Source organism: Macaca mulatta, chromosome 20 (assembly GCF_049350105.2).
Source record: "Macaca mulatta isolate MMU2019108-1 chromosome 20, T2T-MMU8v2.0, whole genome shotgun sequence".
Lineage (NCBI taxonomy): Eukaryota > Metazoa > Chordata > Mammalia > Primates > Cercopithecidae > Macaca > Macaca mulatta.
In genome coordinates, this window is record NC_133425.1 from 41,105,493 (window position 1) to 41,126,358 (window position 20,866).

At 36.0% G+C, this 20,866-nt stretch overlaps 1 pseudogene; it reads right to left on the bottom strand.

Moving 5' to 3' along the window:
- Nucleotides 1–11,502: 11,502 nt before the first annotated feature.
- Nucleotides 11,503–11,815, bottom strand: LOC114669736 (large ribosomal subunit protein eL39 pseudogene; annotated as a pseudogene).
- Between the last annotated feature and the right edge of the window lie 9,051 nt (nucleotides 11,816–20,866).

The following is a 20,866-nucleotide window of genomic DNA, read 5'->3' on the forward strand; positions in this document are numbered from 1 at the left end:
AAGTCAAAAGAACAAAGCTGGAGGCATCATGCTAACTGACTTCAAACTATGCTACAAGGCTACAGTAACCAAAAAAGCATGGTACTGGTACCAAAACAGAGATATAAACCAATGGAACAGAACAGTGTCTTCAGAAATAATGCCACACTCTACAACCATCTGATCTTTGACAAATCTGACAAAAACAAGAAATGGGGAAAGGATTACCTATTCAATAAATGATGCTGGGAAAATTGGCTAGCCATAAGTAGAATACTGAAACTGGATGCCTTCCTTACTACTTATACAATAATTAAATCAGGATGGATTAAGGACTTAAATGTTAGACCTAAAACCATAAAAACCCTAGAAGCAAACATAGGGAATACTATTTAGGACCTAGGCATGGGAAAGGACTTCATGTCTAAAACACCAAAAGCAATGGCAACAAAAGCCAAAATTGACAAATGGGATCTAATTAAACTAAAGAGCTTCTGCACAGCAAAAGAAACTATCATCAGAGTGAACAGGCAAACTACAGAACCTGAGAAAATTTTTGCAATCTACTCATCTGACGAAGGACTAATATCCAGATGCTATGAAGAACTCACACAAATTTACAAGAAGAAACAAACAACCCCATCAAAAAGTGGGCAAATATGAACAGACACTTCTCAAAAGAAGGCATTTATGCAGCCAGCAGACCCATGAAAATATGCTCATTATCACCAGCCATCAGAGAAATGCAAATCAAAACTACAATGAGATACCATCTCACACCAGTTAGAAGGGCAATCATTAAAAAGTCAGGAAACAACAGGTGCCAGAGAGGTTCTGTAGAAATAGGAACACTTTTACACTATTGATGGGACTGTAAACTGGTTCAAACATTGTGTAAAACAGTGTGGTCATTCCTCAAGGATCTAGAACTAGAAATACCATTTGACCTATCCATCCCATTACTGGGGATATATTCAAAGGATTATATATCATGCTGCTATAAAAACACATGCACATGTATGTTTATTGTGGCACTATTCACAATAGCAAAGACTCGGAGTCAACCCAAGTGTCTATCAATGACAGACTGGATTAAGAAAATGTGGCATATATACACCATGGAATACTATGCAGACATATAAAAGGATGAATTCGTGTCCTTTGTAGGGACATGGATGCAGCTGGAAACCATCATTCTCAGCAAACTATCACAAGGACAGAAAACCAAACACGGCATGTTCTCACTCATAGGTGGGACTTGAACAATGAGATCACTTGGACACAAGAAGGGGAACATCACACACTGGGGCCTATTGTGGGGTGGGGGGAGAGGGAGGGGGAGGGATAACATTAGGAGATATACCTAATGTAAATGACGAGTTAATGGGTGCAGCACACCAACATGACACATGTATACATATGTAACAAACCTGCATGTGGTACACATATGCCCTAGAACATAAAGTATAATACAAAAAAAAAGAAAACAAAAAACAGAAATGATAAAGATAAAAGTAGAAATCAGTAAAATTTAAAATAAAAAAGAGAAAGGTTTAACTCTGTGAGATTAATGCATGCATCACAAAGTAGTTTCTCAGAATCTTTCTCGTTTTTGTCTGAAGATATCTGTCTTTTCACCATAGCCTCAAAGTGCAACAGAATATCTCTTCACAGATTCTACAAAAACAGTGTTTCTGAAGTGCTCCATAAAAAGAAAAAATTGACTCTGTGAGCTGAACGCACACATCACAAAGCAATTTCTTAAAAAGCTTCTTTTTAGTTTTTGTCTGAAGATATTTGTCTCTTCACCATAGCCCTCAATGCACTGCAAAATATCTCTCTGCAGATTCTTCAAAAACAGTGTTTCCAAAGTGCTACTTCAAAAAAGGTTTAACTCTCTGAGATGAAGGCACACATCAGAAAGCAGCTTCCCAGAAAGCGTCTTTCTAGTTTTTATCTGAATATATTTCCTTTTTCACCATATGCCTAAGTGCACTCCCAAATATACCTTTGAATATGGTAAAAGAAAAAAAAAAGTGTTTCCAAGCTTCTGCATCTCACTCTGTGAGATGAAGGCAGATTAGTTTTTATCTGAAGATATTTCCTTTTTCACAATAGGCTTTAATGCGCTACCAAATATCCCTTTGCAGATACTAAAAAAGCAGTGTTGCCTAGCGACTGCATCAAAAGAAAGGTTTAACTGTGTGAGATGAATGAACACAACCCAAACCAGTTTCTCAGAAAGCTTCTTTTTACTTTTTATCTGATGATATTTGATTTTTCACCTTAGGCCTCCATGCATTCCACAATATCCCTTTGCAGATTCTACAAAAACAATGTTTCCAAACTGCTCCATAAAAGAAAGGTTTAATTTTGTGATATGAACGCACACATCACAAGGCAGTTTCTCAGAAAGCCTCCTTCTGATTTTAATCTGAAGATATTTCTCTTTTCACCATAGGCCTCAGTGCGCTCCCAAATATACCTTCACAAATTTTACAAAAACAGTGTTTCCAAACTGATTCATCAGAAAAATATTTAACTTTGTGAGATGAATGCATACGTCACAAAGTAGTGTCTCAGAAACCTTCTTCCTAGTTTTTATATGAAGGTATTTCGTTTTTTACCAAAGGCTTCAGTGTGCTCCCCAATATCCCTTCACAGATTCTACAAAAACAGTGTTTCCAAAAACTTCTTTCTAGTTGTTATTGGAAGATATTTCCCTTTTCATCACTGGCCTCAAAGTCCTCCCAAATATCCTTTCACAGATTTTACAAAACTAGTGTTTCCAAACTGCTCCAGCAAAAGAAAGCTTTAACTATGTGAGATGAATGCACACATCACAAAGGAGTTTCTCAGAGAGCTTCCTTATAGTTTTTACCTGAAAATGCTTCCTTTTCCTCCACATCCATAGGCCTCAATGCATTCAAAAATATTCCTTCACATATTCTACAAAAACAGTGTTTCCAAACTGCTTCATCAAAAGAAATATTTAATTATTTGATATGAATGCACACACTACAAAGCAGCTTCTCAGAAAGTCTCTCTCTAGCTTTTATTTGAAGATATTTCTCTTTTTGACATTGGCCTCAAAGGGCTCCCAAATATCCCTTTGCAGATTTTAAAAAACTAGTGTTTCCAAAATGCTCCATCAAAATAAAGCTTTAACTATGTGAGATGAATGCACACACCACAAAGCAGCTTCTCAGAAAACTTCTTTCTAGTTTTTATCTGAAGATACTTCCTTTTTCACCATAGGCCTTTGAGTGTTCCCAAATATTCCTTCACAGATTCTACAAAAACAGAGTTTCCAAACTGCTTCATCAAAAGAAAGATTTACCTCTTTGAAAAGATGCACACATCACACAAAGCAGTTTCTCAGAAAGCTTCTTTCTAGTTTTTAATCAGAAGATATTTCCTTTTTCACCACAGGCCTCAAAGTGATCCCAATCATCCCTTCACAGATCTACAAAAACAGTGTTTCCAAACTGCTCCATCAAGAGAAAGGTTTAACATTGTAGATGAATGCACACACCACAAAGCAGCTTCTCAGAGAGGTTCTTTCTAGTTTTTATCTGAAGATATTTCTCTTTTCACCACAGGCCTCAAAGTGCTCCCAACTATCCCTTCACGTATTCTACAAAAACAGTATTTTAAAACTGCTCCATAAAAAGAAAAACTTAACTCTCTGAGATGAATACACACATCACAAAGCAGTTTCTCAGAAACCTTCTTTCTAGTTTTTACCTGAAGATATTTCCTTTTTCAACATAGACCTCTATGCATTCCCAAGTATCCCTTCACAGATTGTACAAAACAGTGTTTCCAAAATGCTCCATCAAAATGAATATTTTTCTCAATAAGATGAATGCAATCATTGCAAAGCAGTTTCTCAGAAAGCTTCTCTCTAATTTTTATCTGAAGATATTTCCTTTGTCACAATAGGCTTTAATACGCTCCCAACTATCACTTTGCAGTTTCTACAATAATAGTGTTTCCAATCTGCTCCAACAAAGGAAAGATTTAAATAGGTGAGATTAATGCACTCATCCCAAAGCAGTTTCTCAGAAAGGTAGTTTCTACTTTTTATCTAAAGACATTTCCTTTTTCACCATAGCCCTCAATGGGCTCCCCAGTATCCCTTCGAAGATTCTGCAAAAACAATGTTTCTAAAGCTTCTTTATACATTTTATCTGAAGGTATTTCCTTTTTCACCATAGGCCTCAACATGCTCCTGAATATCCCTTCGCAGATTCTACAAAATCAGTGTTTACAAACTCCTCCATCAAAATAAAGGTTTAACTCAGTGTGATAAATGCATGCATCACAACACAGTTTCTCAGAAATCTGTTTTCTTGTTTTTATCTGGAGCTATTTCCTTTTTCATCATAAGTCTCAATACACTTCAAGATATCCCTCTCAGTTCCTACAAATACAGTGTTTCCATATTGCTCCATCAATACGATGGTTCAATTCTGTGAGATGAATGCACGTATCACAAAACGGTTTCTCAAAATGCTTCTTTCTAGTTTTTATCTGAATATATTTTCTTTTTGACCATAGGCCTCAATGTGTTCCTCAAAATCCCTTTGCAGATTCTACAGAAACAAAACCTTCTTTCTAGCTTTTATCTGAAGATATTTCCTTTTTCATGATAGGCCCCAATGCTCTGTGTAATATCCCCACGAAAATTCTACAAAAACAGTGTTTCCATGCTGCTCAAACCAACGAAATCTTTAACTATGTGAGATGAATGCACATATCATGAAGCAGTTTCTCAGAAAACTTCTTTCCAATTTTTATCTAAAGATATTTACTTCATCATCCTAGGCCTCAATGCACTCCCAAATATCCCCTTGCAGATTCTACAAAAACATTGCTTAAAAACTGCTCCATTGAAATAAAGTTTTAACTCTGTGAGATGAATGTGCACATCACAAAGCAGTTTCTCAGAAAGCTTCTTTTTGATTTTTATCTGAAGATATTTCCTTTTTCTCACCAGGTCTCAATTCTCTCTGAAATATACCTTCACAGATTCTTAAACAAACAAACAAACAGTGTTTCAAAACCACTCCATCAAAATAATAGTTTACCTCTGAGAGATGAATGTACACATCACAAAGCAGGTACTCAGAAAGTATCTTTATTGTTTTTATATAAAGATATTTGTCATTTCACCATGGGCCTCAATTCACTGCAAAATATCCTTGGCAGATTGTACAAAAACAGTGTCTCCAAACTGCTCCATGAAAAGAAAAGTCTAACACTGTAAGATGAATGCACTCATCACAAAGCAGTTTCTCAGAAAGCTTCTTCCCACTTTTTACCTGAAGATATTTATTTTTCCAATGTAGACGCCAATGCACTCCAAAATATCCCTTAGCAAATTCTACAACAACAGTGTTTTGAAACTGTTCCATCAAAAGAAAGGTTTCACTCTGTGAGACTAATGCACACATCATAACACACTTTCTCAGAATACTTTTTTCTAGTTTTATCTGAAGATGTTTCTTTTTTCACCATAGGCCTGAATAAGCTCCCAAATATCCCTTGGCAGTTTATACAAAAACAGTGTTTCCAAACTACCCCATCAAGAGAAAGGTTTATCTCTATGAAATGAATGCACACATCACAAAGCAGTTTCTCAGAAAGCTTCTTTCTTATTTTATTTGAAGATATTTCCTTTTTCATCATAGGCCTCAGTGTACTCCCAAATATCCCTTCACAGATTCTACAATAACAGTTTGTCCAAACTGGTTCATCAATAGAAATGTTTAACTTTGTGAAGTGAATTTTCATTTCACAAAGCAGATTCTTAGAAAGTTTCTTTCTAGTTTTTATCTGAAGACACTTCTCTTTTCAGCATAGGCCTGTATGTGCTCCCAAACAAGCATTCACAGATTCTACAAAAACAGTGTTTTCAAACGGCTCCATCAAAAGATAGACTTAACTCTGTCAGATGAATGTACACATCTCAGAGCAATTTCTCAGAATGCTTCTCTCTATTTTTTATCTGATTTGTCTATTCAACCTAGGCCACAATGCACTGCAAAATATCCCTTCGCTGAATCTACAAAAACAGTGTTTCCAAACTGTTCCATCAAAAGACAGGTTTTTCTCGGTAAGATGAAAGCACACATCACAAACCCATTTCTCAGAAAGCTTCTTTCACATTTTTAACTAAAGATATTTTTCTTATCAATGTAGACCTCAATGTGCTGTGAAATATCCCTTTTCAAATTCTACAAAAACAGTGTTTCTGTACTGCTCTACCAATAGAAAAGTTTACCTCTGTGAGATGAATGCACACATCACAAAGTATTTTCCCAGAAAGTTTTCTAATTTTTATCTGAAGATATTTGACTTTTCACCATAGGCTTGAAGAGGATCCCAATTACCCCTTTGCAGATTCTGTAAAAACAGTGTTGCCAAACTGCTCCATCAAGAAAGTTTTAATTCTTTGAGATGAATGCACACATCACAAAGCAGTATCTCAGAAAGCTTATTTCTAGTTTTTATCTGAAGATATTACCTTTTTCACCACAGTCTCCAGTGTGCTCCAAAATATCCCTTGACAGATTCTACAAAAACAGTGCTTCCAAACTGCTGCATGAAAAGAAAGGTTTAACTCTGTAAGATGAATGCACACATCAGAAAACAGTGCCTCAGAAAGTTTCTTTTTATTTTTTATGTGACAATATTTATCTTTTCACCATAGGCCTCAATGTGCTGCAACATATCCCTACACAGATCCTAAAATAACATTGTTTCCAAAGTGTTCCATCTAAAGATAGTTTTAATTCTGTGAGCTGAATGGACACATCACAAAGTAGTTTCTCAGAAAGCTTCTTTCTAGTGTTTATCTGAATTAATTTTCTTTTTAACCATAGGCCTCAATGCGCTGCCACACATCTCTTGCCAGATTCTACAAAAACAGTGTTTCCAAACTTTTTCATCAAAACAAAGGTTTAGCTCTGTGAGATAAATTCACACATCACAAACCAGTTTCTCATAAAGCTTCTTTCTAGTTTTTATCTGAAGGTATTTTGTTTTTCAGTATAGGCTTCAATGCGCTCCAAAATATCCCTTTGCAGATTCTACAAAAAATGTTTCCAAATTGATGAATGAAAAGGAAGATTTTATTCTGTGTGATAAATGCACACATCACAAAGGAATTTATCAGATAGCTTCCTCCTTGTTTTTATCCTGGGATATTTCCTTTTTCAACATTGGCCTTCATGAGCTCCCAACTGGCCATTTGCAGATTGGACAAAAACTGTTTTCCAAACTGCTGAATCAAAATAAATTTTTACCTCTGTGAGATGAATGCATAGATCACAAAGTGGTATCACAGAAAGATTCCTTCTAAGTTTTATCTGAAGATATTTCCTGTTTCACCATAGACCTGAATGTGCTCCCAAGTATCCCTTCACAGATTCTAAACCAAAAATATTTTAAAACTGCTGAATGAAAAGAAAGGTATAACTCTGTGAGATGAATCCACACATCACAAAGCAATTTCTCAGATATTTCCTTCTAGTTTTTACTTTGGGATATTCACTTTTTGGCCATTGGTCTCAATGAGCTCCGAAATGCCCATTCACAAAATTTACAAAATAATGTTTCCAAACTGCTGAATCAAAACAAAGGTTTACCTCTGGGAGATGAATGTAAACAAGGCAAAGTGGCTTCTTAGATAACTTCCCTGTAGTTTTACCCTGGTATATTCACTTTTTTGCCACTGGCCTCAACGAGCACTGAAATGTCCACTCACAGAATGGACAAAAACAGTGTTTCCAAGCTGCTGAATTGAAAGAAAGTTTTAACTCTTTGAGATAAATGCACACATCACAAAGCTATTTCTCAGACTGCTTCCTTCTGGATTTTATCCTGGGATGTACACTTTTTCACCATTGGCCTCAGTGAGCTCCAAAATGTCCATTCCAAGAATGGAAATAAACAGTGTTTCAAATGACTGAATAAAAGGAAAGGTTTAACTCTGTGAGATGAATGGACACATCACAAAGTAGTTTCTCAGAAAGAGTCTTTGTAGTTTTTATCTGAGGATCTTTCCTTTTTAACCATAGGCCTCAATGCACTCCCACATATCTCTTCACAGATTCTACTAAAACAATGTTACCAAACTGATCCTTCAAAAGAAATGCTTAACTCTTTGAGATGAATCCACACATCACAAGACAGTTTCTCACAAAAATTCTTTCTAGTTTTTATCTGAGGATATTTCCTTTTTCACCATAGACTTTAATGCGATCCAAAGTATCCCTTTGCAGAATCTACAAAAACACTGTTTTGAAACTCCTGAATGAAAAGAAAGATGTAACTCTGTGAGATAAATATACACATCACAAAGCAGTTTCTCAGATAGCTTCCTTCCTTGTAGTTTTTATCTTGGGGTATTTCCTTTTTCAACATTGTCCATAATGAGCTCCCAATTGTCTATTCGCAGAATGGACAAAAACAGTTTTTCCAAACTGCTGAATCAAAAGAAATGTTTACCTCTGTGAGATGAATGCACACATCACAAAGTGGTGTCACAGAAAGATTCCTTCTAGCTTTTATCTGAACATATTTTCTTTTTCACCATAGTCCTCAATGTGCTCCCAAATATCCTTTACAGTTTATACAAAAAGTGTCTCAACTGCTGAATGAAAAGAAACATATAACTCTGCGAGATGAATGTGCACATCATTAAGTGATTTATCAGATTGCTTCCTTCTGGGTTTTATCCTGAGATGTATGCTTTTTCACCATTGGTTTCAATGAGTTCCCAAACGTCCATTCAGAAAATGGACAAAAACATTGTTTCCAAATGGCAGAATGAAAGGAAAGTTTTAACTCTGTGAGATGAATGGACACACGAGAAAGTGGTTTCTCAGAAAGCTTCTTTCTAGCTTTTTCTGAAGATATTTTCTTTTTCATCATAGGCCTAAATGTGCTTTCAAATATTCCTTTGCAGATTCTACAAAAAGCATTTGCAAACTGCTGAATGAAAAGAAAGATTTAACTCTGAACGATGAATGCACACATCACAAAGCATTTTTGCAGAAAGCTTCTTCCTAGTTTTTGTATGAACATATTTTCTTTTTCATCATAGGCCTCAATGCACTCCCAAATATCCCTTCACAGATTCTACAGAAACAGGATTTCCAAGCTGCTTCATGAAAAGAATGATTTAGCTCTGCAAAATGAATGCCAACATCACAAAGATGTTTCTCAGAGAGCTTCCTTTTACTTTATAACCTGGGATTTTTTTTTTTTTTTTTTTTTTTTTTTGCCATTGGCCCCAGTGAACTCCAAAATGTCCAGTTGCAGAATGGACAAAAATAGTGTTTCCAAATTGCTGAATCAAAATAAAGTTTAACTCTGTGAGATGAGTGCCTACATCACAAAGCAGTTTCTCAGACAGTTTCTTTCTAGTTTTTACCTGAAGATAATTTCTTTTTCACCATAGTCCTCTATGTGCTCCCAAACATCCCTTCACAGATTATACAAAAGCATTTTCCAAACTGCAGAATGAAGGTTAGTGTTTAACACAGTGAGATGAATGTGCACACCACAAAGCTGTTTCTCAGAAAGCCTTCTTGTAGCTTTTATCTTGGGATATTCGCTTTTTCACCATTGACCTCAATGAACTACCAAATGTCCATTCACAAAGTGGACAAAGACAGAGTTTCCAAACTGCTGAATCAAAAGAAAGTTTTAATTCTATGAGATGAATGCATGCATCACAAAGTGGTTTCTCACACAGCTTCCTTCTAGTTTTTATCCTGGAATATTCTCTTTTTCGTCACTGGCCTCAATGAACTCCCAAATATCTTTTCACAGAATGGACAAAAACACTGTTTTCAAACTGCTAATGATTTAACTCTTTGATATAAATGCACACATCACAAGGTGGTTTCTCAGATAGCTTCCTTCTAGTTTTTATCCTGAGATAAATGCCTTTTCACCATGGACCTCAACGATGTACGAAATGTTCATTCTCAGAATGAACAAAAACAGTGTTTCCAAACTGCTGAATGAAGAGTAAGATTTAGTTCTGTGAGATAAATGCACACATCACAAAGCGGTTTCTGAGAAATCTTCTTGCTAGTTTTTAACAGAAGATATTTTCTTTTTCACCTTAGGTCTCAATGTGCTCCCAAATATCCCATCACAGATTCTACAAAAGCAGTCTTTTTAAACTGCTGAGTGAAAAGGGAGGTTTATCCCTATGAGATAAATGCACACATCACAAAGCGGTTTCTCAAACTAGCGGTTTCTAGTTTTTATCTGAAGATATTTTCTTTTTTACCATATGGCTCAATGCATTCCCAAATAATCCTTCACTGATTCCACAAAAACAGTGTTTCCTAATTGCTGAATGAAAAGAAAAGTTTAAGTCTGGGAGATGAATCCTCAGAACAAAAAGCATTTTCTCAGGTAGCTTTTTTAGAGTTTTTATTCTGTAATATTCTTTTTTTGCCATTGGCCTCAGTGAGCTCAAAAATGTCCATTTGCACAATGAACAAAACAGTGTTTCCAAACTGGTGAATCAAAAAATATTTTTTACTCTGTCAGATCAATGCATACATCAAAAAGTAGTTTCTCAGAAAGCTCATTCCATATTTTATCTTAAGGTATTTTTTCACATAGGCCTCAATGACCTCCTAAATGTCTATTCACAGATCCTACAAAAACCCTGCTTCAAAACTGCTAAATGAAAGGAAAGATTGAACTATTTGAGATAAAGGCACACATCCCAAAGCAGATTCTCAGATAGCTTCCTTCTAGTTTTTATCCTGGGGTATTTACTTTTTCACCTTTGGCCTCAATGAGTTCCCAAAAGGCCATTCGCAGAATGGAAAAAAACAGGGTTACCAATCTGCTGAATGAAAAGAATGCTTTAACTCTGTGTGATGAAAGCAAACATGACAATGCAGTTTCCCCAAAAGCTTATTTCTAGTGTTTACCTGAAGATATTTTGTTTTTAACCATTGACCTCAATATGCTCCAAAATATATCCCTTCACAGAGTCTTAAAAAACAGTGTTTCCACACTGCTGAATGAATAGAAAAGTTTAATTCTGCCAGATGAATGCAGATATCACAAAACCGTTTCTCCAATTGCTTCCTTCTAGTTTTTAACCTGGGATGTTCACTTTTTTGCCATTTGCATCAATGAACTCCAAAATGTCCATTCACAGAATAGACAAAAACAGTTTCCAAACTGCTAAATCAAAGAAAGGTTTAATTCTGTGAGATGAATGAACACATCACAAAGCAGTTTCTCAGAAGGCTTCTTTCCAGTTTATATCTGAAGATACTTTCTTTTTCACAGTAGGCCTCAATGAGCTCCCAAATACAATTTTGCAGATTCTGCAAAAACAGTGTTTCCACATGGCAGAGTGAAAAGAAAGTGTTAACTCTGTGAGGTGAATACGTACATCACAAAGTAGTTTCTCAGGTAACTTCCCTCAAGTTTTTGTTTGTTTGTTTGTTTGAAATGAAAGGCCTTACATATTTATTACTGAACCCAGCCAACCAACGCATTCATAATAGATTCAGAGAGGAAAATACATCAAACTCTCCAGAGAGTGGTGACATTTTCAGTTTGATACAGTAATGTGATCGTGACCTTCAGACAGCACAAATATATGTGCCATCTCATGTGCAATTCCTTATAGACCCAGCTTCGTTCTTTCCCAATGTCTCCTTTTGGAGTTGTACCTTATTTTATTTCCAGTTTTCATCCGAATCCACTGGGGAATCAGACGATTTTGCTTTTGTTTCTTGGCCAGGAATCACTTAATCCTGAAAGTCTCGTGAGAAGACATGGTGAGAAGTGGAGGCAAGAACACACCATGATGGCAGAGAAAGGAAAAGAGCCCCTCTAGTTTTTATCCTGAAATATTCCCTTTTTCGTCACTGACCTCAATGAGCTCCCAAATGTCCATTCTCAGAATAGACAAAAAAAGTGTTTCCAAACTGCTGAATGAAAAGAAAGTTTTAACTCTGTGAGATGAATGCACACATCACAAAATGCCCTCTCAGATAGCTCTTTTTAAGTTCTCATCCTGGGATTTTTACTTTTTCGCCATTGACCTACATGATCTCCCAAATGTCCATTTCCAGAATGGACAAAAACAGTGTTTCCAAACTGTTGAATCAAAACAAATCTTTAACTCTGTGAGATCAATGACATATCACAAAGCAGTTTCTCAGAAAGCTTCTTTCAAGTTTTTCTCTGAAGATATTTTCTTTTTCACCATAGGCCTCAATGCACTCCCAAATATACCTTGACAAATTCTACAAAAACAGTGTTTCCATACTGCTGGATGAAAAGAAATGTTTAATTCTGCAAGATGAATTCACACATCACAAGGCGGCTTCTCAAATACTTTCCTTCTAGTTTTTGTCCTGGGATATTCCTTTATTGCCATTGGCCTCAGTGAGCTCCCAAATGTTCATTCACAGACAGGTCAAAAACAGTGTTTCCACACTGCTGAATCAAAAGAAAGGTTTACCATGCAAGTTGAATGCACACTTCACAAAGCAGTTTCTCAGAAAACGTCTTTGTAATTTTTATCTGAAGATATTTTCCTTTTTACCTTGGGCCTAATTGCACTTTCAAATGTCCATTCACAGAAAGGACAAAAAAGGTGGTCCAAAACTCTGAATGAAAAGAAAGGTTCAACTATTCGAGATGAATGCATACATCACAAAGAAGTTTCTCAGATAACTTCCTTCTAGTTTTTATCTGTGGACACTTTCTTTTTCAACACAGGCTTCTTTGAGCTCCCAAATGTCCATACACAGATTTTATAAAAAACAGTGTTTCCAACCTGCTAAACGAAAAGAACATTTGAAATATCTGAGATAAATGCACACAACACAAAGCAGTTTCTCAGATAGCTTCAATCTATTTTTTATCATAGGGTATTCACTTTTTAGCCTTTGGACTCAATGAGCTCCCAAATGTCCGTTTGCAGAATGGACAAAAGCTAGGTTTCTTAACTACTGAATTAAAATGAATGTTTAAATCTGTGGGATGAATGCACATATCACAAAGCAGATTTTCAGGAATCTTGTTTTCTGTTTATATCTGAAAATATTTTCTTTTTCAACATAGGCCTCTATGAGCTCCCAAATGTCCATTAGCAGATTCTACAAAGAGAATGTTTCCTAAGTGCTAAATGATAAGAAAGAGCTTGTTATTCGGGATGAATGCACACAACACAAAACGTTTGTTCAGGTAGCTTCCTTCTAGTTTTTACCATGGAATATAATCTTTTTTTTTTGCTATTGGCCTCAATGATTTTCCAAATGTCCATTCACAGAATGGACAAAAACCATGTTTCAAAACTGCTGAATCAAAAGTAAGTTTTACTTCTGTGAGATAAATGCCCACATCACAAAGCAGTTTCTCAGAAAGCTCCTTTCTAGTATTTCTCTGAGACATTTTCTTTTTCCCCATAGGCCTCAATGCACTCCCAAATATCCCTTCACAGATGTTACAAAAACAGTGTTTCCAAACTGCTTATGAAAATAAATGTTTAACTCTGTGAGATGAATGCACAAATTGCAAAGCAGTTTCCAGAGAGTTTCCTTCTGGTTTTTATCCTGAGATAATGACTTTTTTGCCATTGGCCTCAATGAGATCTCAAATGTCCATTCCCAGAATGGACACAGTGTTTCCACAATGCTGAATGAAAAGAAGTTTTAACTCTGCTCAATGAATGCACACACCAAAAGCAGATTCTCAGATAGTTTTCTTCCAGTTTTTATGGAGGGATGTTCCCTTTTTCGCCATTGGCCTCAATGAACTCCCAAACGTACATTTGCAGAATGTATTAAAACAGTGTTTCCAAACTGATGAATCAAAAAAAGGTTTAATTTTGTGAGATAAATGCAGACATCACAAAGGGATTTCTCAGATAGCTTCCTTCTAGTTTTTATCCTGGGTATTTTCTTTTTCACCATTGGTCTAAATGAGCTTCCAAATGTCCATTCGCAGATTCTACAAAAACCATGTTTCCAAACTGCTGAATCAAAAAGAAACTTTTAACTATGCAAGGTGAATGCACACATCACAAAGCGGTTTCTCCGAGAGCTTCCTTCTAGTTTTTACCCTTGATATTCACTTTTTCACCATTGGAGTAAATGAGTTCCCAAATGTCCATTCGAAGAATGGATAAAAACAGTGTTTCCAAACTGCTGAATCAAAGAACTTTTAACACTGAGAGATGAATGTACACATCACAAACCGGTCTCTCAGATAGCATCCTTCAAGTTCTTATACTGGGATCTCGATTGTTCCCCATTGGCCTCCCTGAGCTCCCAAATGTCCATTCTGCAAATGGACATAAACAGTGTTTTCAAACAACAGAATTAAAAGAAAACGTTTGCTCTGTGAGATAAATGCAGACATCACAAAGCAGTTTCTCAGAAAGCTTCTTTCAAGTTTTTATCAGAAGATATTTTATTTTACACCATAGGCATCAACATACTCCAAAATATACCTTCACAAATTCTACAAAAACAGTGTTTCCATACTGCCGAATGAAAAGAAAGTTTTAAATCTCCGAGATGAATGCACACATCACTAAGACGTTTCTCAGGTAGCTTACTTCTATTTTTCATCCTGGGATATTTGCTTTTTCACAATTGGCTTCAATGAGCTCAGAAATGACGATTCACAGAATGGAAAAAAACAGTGTTTCATAACTCCTGAATTAGGAAAGTTTTAGCTGTGGGGTGAATGCACATATCACAAAGCAGATTCTCACATAGCTTCCCCTTATTTTTTATCCTGGGAAATTCGCTTTTTTGCCACCGATCTCAATGAGCTCTGAAATGTCCATTCATAGAATGGACAAAAACAGTGTTTGCAAACTGCTGAATCACAAGAAAGGTTTAACTCTGTGAGATGAATACACACCTCACGAAGCAATTTCTCAGAAAACTTCTTTTTAGTTTTTATCTGAAGATATTTTCTTTTTCACCACAGGACTCAATGCACTCCCAAATGCCCATTCACCAATTCTACAAAAACAGCATTTCCAAACTGCTGAATGAAAAGAAATGTTTAAATCCTCGAGCTGAATACACACATCAGAAACAGTTTCTCTGATTGTTTCCTTCTGTTTTTATTCTGGGACAATCGCTTTCTCGCCCTTGGCCTCAATGAGCTCCCAAATATCCATTTGCAGAATGGAAAAAAACAGTGTTTCCAATCTACTGAAACAAAAGAAAGGTATAACCCTGTGAGATGAATGCACACATCACGAAGTGGCTTCTCAGATGGTTTCCTTCTGTTTTTATTCTGGGATATTCCCTTTTCTGCCATTTACCTCAATGAACTCCCAAATATCCATTTGTAGAATGGACAAAACAGGGTTTCAAAACTGCTGAATGATAAGAAAGGTTTAGCTCTGTAGATGAATGCATACATCACAAGCAGTTTCTCAGAAAACTTCTTTCAAGTTTTTATCTGAAGGTATTTTCATTTTCACCACAGACCTCAATGTGCTCTCAAAACTCTGTTCACAGAATGAACAAAGAAGGACTATTTCCAAACTGCCAAATGAAAAGAAAGGTTTAACTCTGTGAGATGAAAGTACACATCACAAAGCATTCTCTAAGATAGCTTCCTTCTAGTTTTTATTCTGGGATTTTGGATTTTTCACCATTGGCCTCAATAAGCTTCCAAATGTCAATTTTAGAATGGACAAAAAAAAAACACAGTGTTTCTAAATTTCTGAATCAAAAGAAAGGTTTAATTCTGTGAGGGGAATGCAGACATCATAAAGCAGTTTCTCAGAAAGCTTCTTTCTCATTTTTACATGAAGATATTTGGTATTTTCTTTTTCACCAGAGTCCTCAATGTGCTCCCAAATGTCTATTTGCAGATTCCAAAAAAAAGAGGCTTACCAATCTGCTGAATGAAAAGAAAGTTTTAACTCCTCGAGCTGAATGCACACATCACAAAGCAGTTCCTCAGATCGCCTCCTTTTGATTTTATTTCTGTGTCTCACCAGTGGCTTCAATGATCTCCTAAATATCCATTTGCAGAATGGACAAAAATAGTGATTAAAAACCTCAGAATGAAAAGAAAGTTTTAACTCTGTGAGATGAATGCACACATCACAAAGCAGTTTCTCAGATCACTTCATGGTAGTTTTTATCCTGGGACTTCTGATTTTCCACCATTTGCCTCAACAGCTCCCAAATGTCCATTCACAGAATGGACAAAAACAGTATTTTCAAACTGCTGAATTAAAAGAAACGTTTAACTCTGTTAGAAAAATGCACACGTCACAAAGCAGTTTCTCAGAAACAATCTTTCTAATTTTTTTCTGAAGATATTTTCTTTTTCACCATAGGCCTCAATGTGCTCCCAAATATCCCTTTGCAGATTCTGCAAAAAGAGTGTTTACAAACTGCTGAAACTAAGCAGTTTGAAAATGAAAACTAAGGTTTAAACTGAGAGAGAAATGCACACATCACAAAGTAATTTCTCAAATAGGTTCCACTTAGTTTTTATCCTGGGACTTTTTATTTTCACAATTGACCCTGAAGAGCTCCCAAACTTCCATTCACAAAATGGACAAAAACAGTATTTCCAAAGTGCTGAATCAAAAGAAAGTTTAACTCTGCTAGATGAATGTACATATCACAGAATAGTTTCTCATATGGCTTCCTTGCAATTTTTAACCTGGGATATTTCATTTTTCACCATTGGCCTCAATGAGCTCCAAAATGTCCATTCAAGGATGGACAAAACCCATGTTTCCAAACGGGTGAATCAAAAAAAATGTTTAACTCTGTGAGGTGAATGCACACATCAAACAGCAGTTTCTCAGAAAGCTTCTTTCTAGTTTTTATCTGAAGACAGTTTCTTTTTCTACATAGTCTTCAGTGCGCTCCCAGATGTGCCTTCAAAAAACAGTGTTTCCAAACTGCTGAATGAAAAGAAAGGTTTAACTCTGTGAGATGAATGCACACATCACAAAGCGGTTTCTCAGGTAGCATCCTGCTACTTTATGTCCTAGAATATTTCCTTTTTTACCATTGACCTCAGTGAGCTCCCAAATATCCATTCGCACAATGGAGGAAAACTGTGTTTTGAAACTGCTGAATGGAAAGAAAGGTTTAACTCTGTGACATGAATGCAGACATTGAAAAGCAGTTTCTCCAAAAGTTTCTTTCTAGTTTTTATCTAAAGATAGTTACTTTTTCAACATAAGCCTCAAACGCTTCCAAATATCCCTTCAGAGATTCTAGAAAAACAATCTTTCCAAATTGTTGAACAAAAAGGAAGATTAAACTCCTCAAGCTGAGTGCAGACATCATTAAACGGTTTCTCAAATAGCTTCCTTCTAGTTTTTATCCTGCAACATTTGCTGTTTCAAAATTGGCCTCAATGAACTCCCAGATGTATCTTCACAGAATGGACAAAAACAGTACTTCCAAACTGTTGAATCAAAGGAAAGTTTTAACTCTGTGAGATGAATGCAAACATCACATAGCAGTTTCTCAGAAAGATTCCTTCTATCTTATATCTGAAGATACTTTCTTTTCACCATAGGACTCAATGCACTCCCAAATGTCCATTTGCAGATTCTACAAAAACAGTGTTTCCAAACTGCTGAATGAAAAGAATGATTTAATTCATCGAGCTGAATGCACACATCACAAAGTGGTTTCTCAGATAGTTTCCTCTTAGTTTTTATTCTGGGACATTCGATTTTTCACCTTTGGCCTCAATGAGCTCCCAAAACACAAAAACAGTGTTTCCAAACTGCTGAATCAAAAGAAAGGTTTAACTCTGTGAGACCAATGCACAAATCACAAAACGGTTTCTCACTTTCTTCCTTCTAGTTTTTATACTGGGATATTCATGTCTGCACCATTGGCCTCAATGAGATCCCCAATCTCCATTCATAGAACGAACATAAACGGTTTTTCCAGAATGCTGAATCAAGTGAAACTTTATCTCTGTGAGATGAATGCACACATCACAAAGTGGTTTCTCAGAAAGCTTCCTTCTAATTTTATCCTCGGATATTCACATTTTCGCCATTGGCGTCAAAGCACTCCCAAATGTACATTAGCAGATTCTACAATAACAGTGTTTCCAAACTGCTGAATGAAAAGAAAGAATTAATTCCTCTAGCTGAATTCACTCATTGCAAAGAGGTTTCTCAGATAGCTTCCTCTTAGTTATTATCCTGGGACATTCGATTACTCACCATTGACCTCAATGAGCACAAAAATGTCCTTTTGCAGAATATACAAAAACAATGTTTCCAAACTGCTGCATCAAGAGTAAGTTTTAACTCTGTGGGATGAATGCACACATCAAACAGCAGTTTCTCAGAAAGTTTCTTTCTAGTTTTTATCTGTATATATTTTGTTTTTCACCATAGGCCTCAATACACTCCCAAATGTCTATATGCAAATTGTACAAAAACATAGTTTCCAAACTTCAGAATGAAAAGAAAGGTTTAACTCTGTGAGATTAATGAACACATCACAAAGTGGTTTCTCAGATAACTTAGGTCTAGTTTTTATCCTGGGATATTAGCTTTTTCACCTTTGGCCTCAGGAGCTCCTAAATGTCCATTCACAAAATGGACAAAAACAGTGTTTCCAAACTGCTGAACCAAAGAAAAGTTTAACCTTGTGAGATGAATGCTCATATCACAAAGCAGTTTCTTTGAAAGCTGCTTTCTAGTTTTTATCTGAAAGTATATTGTTTTTCACTATAGTCCTCAATGCCCTCCCAAATATCCCATTGCAGATTCTACAAAAACAGTGTTTCCAAACTGCTGAAAGGAAAGAAAGATTTAACTCTGTGAGCTTAATGCACACATCACAAAGCAGTTTCCACAATGCTTCCATCTAGTTTTTATCTGAGGATATTTTCTTTTTCTCCATAGGCCTCCATGAGCTCCTGAATGTCTATTCGCAAATTCTGTTTTTTAAAAAAGTGTTTCCCAATTAGTCAATGGAAAGAAAGGTTTGAATCTGTGAGGTGAATGCACACATCACAAAGTGGTTTCTCATACAGCTTCTCTCTAGATTTTCTTCCTGGGATACTCGCTTTTCCACCATTGGCCTTGATGAGCTCCCAAATGTTCACACACAGAATGAATAAAAACAGTGTTTCCAAAGTACTGAATGCAAAGAAAGACTTACATCCTAGAGCTGAATGCACACATCACAAGCAGTTTCACAGAATGTTTCCTTCTAGTTTTTATCCTGGGATACTCAATATTATTCCTTTGGCATCAATGAGCTCCTAAATGTCCATTCACAGAATGGAGAAAAACAGTGTTTCCAAATTGCTGAATCAAAACAAAGGTTTAATTCTGTGAGATGAATGTACACATCACAAAACAGTTTCTTAGGTAGCTTTCTTCTAGTTTTTATACTGCAATATTTGCTATTTCACCATTGGCCTCATGAGCTCCCAATGTCCTTTTACAAAATGGACAAAAACAGTTTTTACAAACTGCTGAATTAAAAGAAAGTTTAAGTCTGAGAGATGAATACACACATCATAAAGCAGTTTCTCACAAAGCTTCTTTCTATTTTTTTCACCATAGGCCTAAATATACTCCCAAACATCCATTTGCATATTCTACAAATAAAGAGTTTTCAAACTGCTGAATTAATAGAAAGTTTTAAATCTACCTGATGAATACACACATCACAAAGCAGTATCTCAGAAAGTTTCTTTGTATTTTTTATCTGAAGATATTTTCTTTTTTACCATAGGTCTCAAAGCACTCCCAAATATCCCTTCACAGATTCCAGAAAAAGAGTTTTTCCCAACAATGTAAATAATGGTTTAACCCTGCAGATGAATGCACGCATCGCAAAATGGTTTCTCAGACAGCTTCCTTCTAGTTTTTATCCTGGAATATTTGATTTTTCCCATTTGGACTCAATGAACTCCAAAAGATTCATTCACAGAATGGACAAAAACAGTGTTTCCAAACTACTGAAGTAAAAGAAAGGCTTAAATATGTGAGATGAATGCACACATCACAAAACAGTTTCTCAGAAAACTTCTTTCAAGATTTTATCTGAAAATATTTTATTTTTCACCATAAGCTTAAATGCAGTCCCAAATATCACTTTGCAGATTCTACAAAAGTAGTTTTTCAAACTGCTGAAGGAGAGGAAAGGTTTAACTCGGCAAGATGAATGCACACAATATAAAACAGTTTCTCAGATAGCTTCCTTCTAGTTTTTATGCTGGGATATTTACTTTTTCACTATTGGCCTGAATGAGCTCCTAAATGTCCATTCACAAAATGGACAAAAACAGTGTTTCCAAATGCTGAATCAAAAGAAAGGTTCAGTTCTGTGAGATGAATGCACACATCACAAAACAGTGTCCCAGAAAGCTTCTTTCTAGTTTTTATCTGCAGATATTTTCTTTTTCACCATAGGCCCCAATGAGCTCCCAAATATCCCTTCCCAGATACTTCAAAAACAGTGTTTCCAAACTGCCTAATGAAAGGAAAGGTTGAAAACTGTGAGATGAATGGACACATCACGAAGTGGTTTCTCAGATATGTTCCTTCTAGTTTTTATTCTGGGATAGTTCCTTTTTTTGCCATAGGCCACAATGAGCTCCCAAATGTCCATTCTCAAATGGACAAAACAGCCTTTCCAAACTGCTGAATCAAAAGAAAGGTTTAACTCTGTGAGATGAATGCACATTTCACAAACACTTTCTCAGAGATCTTTCTAATGTTTATCTAAAGACATTTTCTTTTTCTCTGTAAGCCTCAATACTCCCCCAAATGTCCGTTAGCAGATTCTACAAAAAGAGGGTTTCAAACTGCTGAATGAAAAGAAAGATTTAACTT